This window comes from Ochotona curzoniae, unplaced genomic scaffold, assembly GCF_017591425.1.
Source record: "Ochotona curzoniae isolate NIBS_2020 unplaced genomic scaffold, NIBS_Ocur_1.0 contig_4669, whole genome shotgun sequence".
In the NCBI taxonomy this organism is placed as follows: domain Eukaryota; kingdom Metazoa; phylum Chordata; class Mammalia; order Lagomorpha; family Ochotonidae; genus Ochotona; species Ochotona curzoniae.
Genome location: NW_024466357.1, coordinates 46,020 through 53,344, shown reverse-complemented (window position 1 = coordinate 53,344; position 7,325 = coordinate 46,020). Strand labels below are relative to the sequence as shown.

General features: G+C 51.3%; 1 pseudogene; it reads right to left on the bottom strand.

Moving 5' to 3' along the window:
* Positions 1–1,284: 1,284 nt before the first annotated feature.
* LOC121161173 lies at positions 1,285–4,871 on the bottom strand (annotated as a pseudogene).
* Positions 4,872–7,325: the final 2,454 nt, after the last annotated feature.

Below are 7,325 nucleotides of genomic sequence, written 5' to 3'. Positions count from 1 at the left end.
ATTGGAAAGGCGGATATACAGAGAGGAGAGACAAAGATCTTTCGTGCGATGAGTCACTCCCCAAGTGAGCACAACGGCCGATACTATGCCGATCCGAAGCCAGGAGCCTCTTCCGGGTCTCCCACGCGGGTGCAGGGTCCCAAAGCTTTGGGCCATCCTCGACTGCTTTCCTGGGCCACAGGCAGGGAGCTGGAAGGGAAGTGGGGCAGCCAGGATAGAACTGGTGCCCATATGGGATCCCGGGTGTGACCACTGCGCCACCGCGCCGGGTCCTTTCTTTTTTCTTAAAAAAAAAAAGTCACAAGTGTTGTCACTCAATTTTCCTGTCAGAAGTTGAATGGAATAGAGGAATCATGATTTAACAAGGCCTGGGGGTGAGGCTGGCACTCAGCATGAGATCCTGATCAGGTGCTTGCTACTGGCACTGACACGGTTACCAACAGGGAATCTTCTGCTGGACTGTCTCCCCCTTCTGTGACATCCAGGTGACTCCTGGGCCCAGACTGGTCTGAGACTCCCTGGTCTGCAGCCCTTCCTGAAACAGCACCAGAATCATGCAGTCTGCTCCCAGACTGTGGTCTTATCGGACAGCTCAGCATGAAATGTCCAAGTGTCAGTGTCTGTTCCCTGGCTCTCACACAGCCAGTCACTCCATGGGTGACCTCATCAGTTGTCAAGGCCATAATACGACTTCTTTTGCATCTTCTCCCCAACCTGTTTCCAGCTGAGTCCTGCTCTGGTTCCCAAGTTCCCACCTGCATCATCTGCCCCTCCCATCCACATTCTGTTCTCAATGCAACAGCCAGCATGACCATTTATAAAGTTGGAATTGATAGCTGATGTTGGACCAGTGTGTGTTAAACCACTACTTGTGCAAAGAGCATGCCATATTTGAGTGCAGGTTCAAGTCCTGGCTGCACCACTCCCAAAGCAGTTTCTTGTTAATGCATCTGGGAAGATGGCCCAAATATTTTAGTCTCTAACCCATTTTTCATAATGTGGTGAAAGATTTTTCCTTTCTTATCCAGCCGGTAGTGCACAAGTCCCTGGTGAGCCAAGGTAAGTGTGGGCACACATATGGTGCTCAGTGTAAGGAGTCAGGGAGATCCCACCTTCTCTCCTTTCCTACCTGAGTTTTTTCTTCATCACAACAGTGACCTCAGCTCCAAAGACAAGGATAGCAATAACTCCAAGGATAGCAATAACTGGGCAGGGTGACCTGAGGAGGTGGTGCTGCGGAAGGAAGTAAGAGCAAGGAGCCCTGGCCCCCAGGCCACGGCTCTGACCCTTTGAAGGTGCCCAGGATGGCTCTGCTGTCCCTGACAGGAGGCTCTGCCCCCTTCCCTCCTTACCTCATCTCAGGGTGAGGGGCTCAGACAGCTCCTTGTGCTGCACATGGCACGTGTATCTCTGCTCCTCTCCAGAAGGCACCAGCACAACTGCCCACTTCTGGAAGGTTTCATCCCGTGTAGCCCTGGTCTCCACCAGCTCCGTGTTCTGGGTCTGGTCCTCCCCATCTCACTGCCAGGTGAGTGTGATCTTCTTGGAGTAGAAGCTCAGGGCCCAGCACCTCAGGGTGGCTTCCTGGTTGGAGAGGGGGTGGTGGTTCACATATGCTTTGGGTGTATCTGAGAAGAATCAGGAAATTAGGCTTGCATTGCCACTCACCATGTGCTAAAACACTGATCATGTGATCATCCTGAGTCTGGTCAGGAAGGTGTACAACCATCATAGCCTGTGCACAGGAATGTGGGATATTTGATATCTTGGGAAGTTCTAGAATCAGGCTGAGACAGTCGAGGGTAGTAGACTCCAGGTCTCTGGGGGAGGAGAGGCCCCTGGTCCTGAGTGCAGGCTGAGGGACTGGGGTCTGATCTGCAGGCCTGTTGATGTGAGGTGGAAAATCTCCTGCCCCCTCGCTGCTGCAGGCTTTCAGGGCGTTGAACCTTACTTATCTCAAGGAAAGGTATCCCCTTTTCTCTCCTAGGGTTCATCCTGGCTTTTCTCGGAGGAGTTGGGGTTCCTCAGAGCCCCGAGATGATTCTTTCCTCTGCAGCAGAGGGAGGGCGAGTTCCACTGTCTTCCCCTCTATGTGGGAAGCACAGGCTGGAAGACCCAAAGTCATGGCGTAGAACCCTGAGCCCCACGCTCCTGTATGCTGCAGCACCTTCTGCCCCATCTCCAGATATCTGCGCAGCCACTCCAGGCACGTGCTCTCCAGGTAGGCCCTTTGGTGCTCAGCTTCACCCGCCTCCTCCAGCTTGCGCTTGCTGATCTGAGTCGCCATGTTGGCCACAGTCCAGGTGCACAGGTCCTCACTCAGGATGATGTAGTCTGTGCCATCATAAGCTCCCTGAAGGCAGCCAAACAGGAGGTGCCCATCTGGTTCCACTTGGCAGCCATGCATGGCCTGAAAGGTATAAAGCTCTGGCCCTCCCCACAGTCAGTCCTGGGCTGGCAACACACTCAAGAGACAAATCTACTCACTTAACCCTGACTCGCAAGTCAGACAGGAATGATCCCTGAGCTTCTTTTTATGGACATTAGGGCAAATCCCCTGGATCACAGCGATGGGTGTTCCCCTCTTCCTCATCCAGCCCAGGCCCTTCGTTGGCAAGGGGGCACTCAGCAGCCCCACTCTGATTATATAGTAGTTCCGAAGGGTGTTGAGGTTCTTGAGGTAAATCTGATTGGAGTATCTCAGATTCTGAGTCTCCTTATCCTAGTACTCTGGCTCCACCTGCTGCATTCATGGTGCCCACAGTTCAAACCTTAGTGTGGCTGTCAAGCATAGGAACTGCATGTCATCCATGCAGCCCAAGTGATGAAGCCGGTCTCTCTGTGCCAAGGTCTGGGCATGGTGGTGTAGAAATACCTCAGAGAGTGGGAGCCTGATGAAGGCAGGGGCTGAGATGCTGCAGGTGGGACTGTATAGTCCGAGGTCTATTAAGATCTGGCTGGGAGGAGCGGCCTAAATGATTTCGAGACTGAGAGAGGTGACTGGACAGGGGACTGGGTAAGGGGAGGGCAGGACAGGTGGAGGTGGGGACATTTGCACGGCGGGGGGGGGGGAGGATGATGGTGAGGTGGCAGTGGAGAGGCAGCTCCCAGGGTCCTGTGTCCCCTCCGTATGGTCCCCTTGCTTCTGCCCCACAGGGCCCATCTCCCTCCCAACCTGCACTCAAGCTCCCGGGTCTCCCTCAGGGACAGGCCCCCACCCCCCGCCCCCGTGAGCAGCAGGAGGAAGGTCCAGGACTCCATGGATGCTATCCCGTGGGTCTGGGAAGAGGCTGATACCTTTGACTGTATAATGCGGGGCAGGTGGCGCTGATATTTCTGTGGAAGTGGCACGCCCCATGGGAGCGCTGGTAGAACCCGGCCCACATTAGGACAGTTCAGGCAGTAGGGGGGGATAGTTTAGGAGCCAGGGGACATTTTAGGAGCCTGGCGACCCAGGTACCTGTGCCAAGGTAGCACAGTTTAGCTGTTTTCTCCCTTGCCCTGGCGCTGGAGCTCTTGCCTCCTATAGTTACAGAGAGAATAATGGGAGAGAAGAAAAGAGAGAGAGAGAGAGATTGACTTTCAGTCTGAGGTTTCACGCCCCTGTGACCAGCGTAGTATGGAAATAAAGAGCCAGGAAACAACAGCAAGTGCACGGAAAGTTTGAAATAAAAGCCCCTTGGAGAAGATACTGGGCAGTATACCTGGGCTTTTGAAGGCTTTTCACCTAAATGCCCAGGCAGCAGACGATGCTTGGGTTGGTAAGGAAGAGACTGTTGGTGGTGGAAACAGCTGTGGCAGCACCACACAGACACACCCCAGCCCCCTGGGTTATCTTTACAAACCTTGGGCTTCTGAGACCTAGACCAGCCTCACACAAAATGAGTCCAACATCCAGGGCCTAGGCAACTTCTCCCACCTGGGTGATTGGGTCATCATCTCCTGCCTTCCCAGAGGCGTTGGGAACTAGATCAGAAGTGGAACAGCATGGTACAGCAGCCATAACACTAACCAGACATTGTAGGAGGTAGTTTATACTGTCTAGTGGGCCACACTACTGGTCATCAACATGAATGTTCTTAACAGCACTGAACAGTACACTGGAAGTAGCTAAACTGGCCAATGCCAAGTTGAACATATTTAACAACAATTTTTGGAAAGGAGTATAACCAAAAACTTGTGAAGCATCTTTAAAGGATTCCTTGGGTGGAACAGGAAGCTAGAGCTGGTCAGAGGCTGGGAAATCGGACATCAAAGCTGTTGTGTATATGTGTAAGTTTTTGGAAGGCAGTACTACATACATACACACACACACACACACACACACACACACACACACTGCAAGAGGGAGAGAGAAAGAGAGACATATTCTATCCACTGGTTCACTGCCCGAATGGCTCCAACCTCTGGTGTTGTGGGAGCTTCCTCAGGGTGTCCCATGTGAGTGTCCCTAAGTACTTGGGGAATCTTCACTGCCCTCCATGCCATTAGCAAGCAGATGGATCTGAAGTGGAGCAGCAGGGACGCCATGACAGTGGACTGCTTTACAAGCTCTGCCACAGGCCACAGCTCTTCTGACATTTGGATTTCAGGATCCCTTGAAGTTCTCTTGCATTAGGAATGAGACCAAAGGAATTTAAAAAAATGTGAGTTCTAAAGTTAGACAGGAAGCACTCCATGCCTCATAAGGTGGGCTCTTCTCCGCCTACCCCTGTCTTGAGCCCCTGCTGCATGGTGTCTCCTCTTTTCCCTCCCAAGGCCTCACCTGCCCAGGTCTTTGTCAGCACCAGGGCCCCTGAGAGCAGCAGGAGGAGTCCCAGAGTCCTGGAACCCCCATCCTCAGGATCTGTGGAAAGCTCCAATCCAGACATTATAATGGATAACAGGCAACATTGACACAGAAATCATTGTGAGTGTGACCTGGGCCCCTGTCACAAGTGCCCAAGCAGAGGAACCTGACCCAAGTTGTCCCCCAGGAAGGTTGTTCTCAAGAGAAGGTTGTTTATTGAAACCTAGTTCAGCCTAGGATTTCTCCAAGTGTCCCAACTCACCACGTGATCATTCCTCTGCACCTGCTGCTATGCTATGTCCAGCCTTTGCCAGACATTGTATTAATGGAGCTGCCTGATCCTGAACTGTGACCTCCAAACTAAGTTGCAATAAACCTCTTCTTTTCCAAGACACTCTTGTCCAATATTTTAGTTAAGGTAAGGAGTAGGTGACTGATACATTAAGACTTCTTGGTGTTCCAGATTGGATCTAAAGCAGCCTCACACATCTTCCCTAGCTCCATTCTGAATCAATGCACGGAAGGCTGGAGGAGTCTTACAATCTCAATTGTCTCCTCACAGGTCTGTGATGTGTCTGGGAGCCTCTCAGACCAGAGTCCCTATGCTCATGTTTGGGGTCCTGAGAGTCAGGAGGGTGTGAGAGATTGCCCCTGGATCTCTGTCTGCTTATCCCATGTTGGAGGCTATAAGCACATGGCATACCGGGTTCCTGGGGGAACAGCCTGACAGGGAGGACTCAGCTAACCAAGACCTCAACTTGGCCTGTTCACTGGGCATGCTGTGATAGTGGTGGGCCGCCACCTCTGCGCCCCAGTCTCTTTTCTGTCATTGGAGGAGTTGTGCTAGGACTTCCCTGGTAAACAACTCTAGAAAGTTAAATGTAACACTCATCCTGCTGATTAGCCACATGTAACAAGTTTGCCCTGAGGCATAGCTTCCAGCCCAGGTGCTAGCTTATGTGCACCTGGAAGTTAGGGCCCCTCTGCCCATGGCCTGAGGCACAGCTTCCTGCCCTGCATTCAAAACTGTGACCTATCACTTGACTGGAGGGTTCAGAGAGATAGACATGCCTACTAGCCAGTTACAACGTCATTGTTGAGTGGGAGTACTTTCAGGACCACCCTTCTGCTGGCCCCTTTGCTGCTTTGTGTAAGCTTGTAACTCCTTCCAGATAAACAGACATCCCTCACTCGTTTTTCTCCTGTGGTTCTTCTGCTAATGAACACCATAGCCTCACCCCTAGGAACCTCCGAGAGGAGGGTACTCCTTCACTCAGGTAATCACCCTCAGTTCATGGAGAGTGTGCTGGAGTCTCCCATACTTTTGTCCAGGCAGTGACATTTTTAGGTGCATGCCAAATGAGCAAGCCATGTTCCTCATCTTTTTCTGTTGACTGGCCATCTGATGGCACCTATGACTAAACTTAGGGTCCATAAAGTTATAATTGGCAATACGTGCCATCTAAGTTGATTTTAAAACTCCTGTCTGCTGCATGCCATGCGAGCTTAAAATCTCCTGACCCTCCATGCAGCCCAGTGGTTCCTGGAGTGCATCATAAGCTGAGGTCACCAAGTGTGGCTGATGGACTCCTCCTTTCATCCTACACTTGTGTCTGATTTATCTCTCACGCTTGGTAACCCTGTAATCTCCTCAACATTGGGTTATATCTGTGCTGCTCAAGGTGCCCTGCCTCGCCCCTGCAGTCGTGTCCCTGAGCACTAGGTCTTTATTTTCTGTGGTTGCCACCTGCTCATTTAGATATAAATGAATGTTTGAGAAACAAGAAATGTGCTTGAGGGCCATTCAAGTGCTCACAATGTGCTCCCTATGAAGATGAGGGTCAGTGCTCCTGCCCTCACAGTGGCTCCTCCCTTTGCTGCTGCTCCACTGGAAGGAGGAACCCTGAATAAATATGTGGTAGTCATACCATAAGTTCAAGTTTAAGGGGGCTGTTATAGTGTTCCTTCTTTTGGACCAGGAAAGTCTTCTAAGAGCGTGGGAAACACAAACTGCGTGTGTACTCCTGGACTTAGAATTTGTAGAATTATTCTTTCTTCCACCTCTGGGTGTCAGACACACTCAGTGTCCTATCTCAGCTGTTGGTTTCAGCCTTGGTGTATTCTTGGTGAAGGTGACCTCTATCCTTGCAGGCTCATGTGAGATCACAGGACAGCTGCACCCAAGAGGCAATCTCACCGCGCCCCCCGCTGGCAGCATCCATGTACTGCAGGATGAAGTGGGTCCAGCCAACCTCTAGGCTTTGTGCTCACTGTCAGACTGCTCTGGGTGTCAGGTGGTTTCCTCAGTTTTTACACTGTTCTATAGGATTACGTTTTACAAGATAGTACTCATGTGAGCCCTAAGATAATGGTTCCAAATTTGTCAACAAATTCCTGCAACATCCAGGGCTAAACTAGGCAGAAGCCAGCAGCCAAAAATTACATCCTCATCTCCATTAGAGCTGTAAAAATCAGTTAATGCCTCCTATTTTTCTGTTTGCTTTTGCTTTTTTCACAAGATTGTCTTGGTGATTGG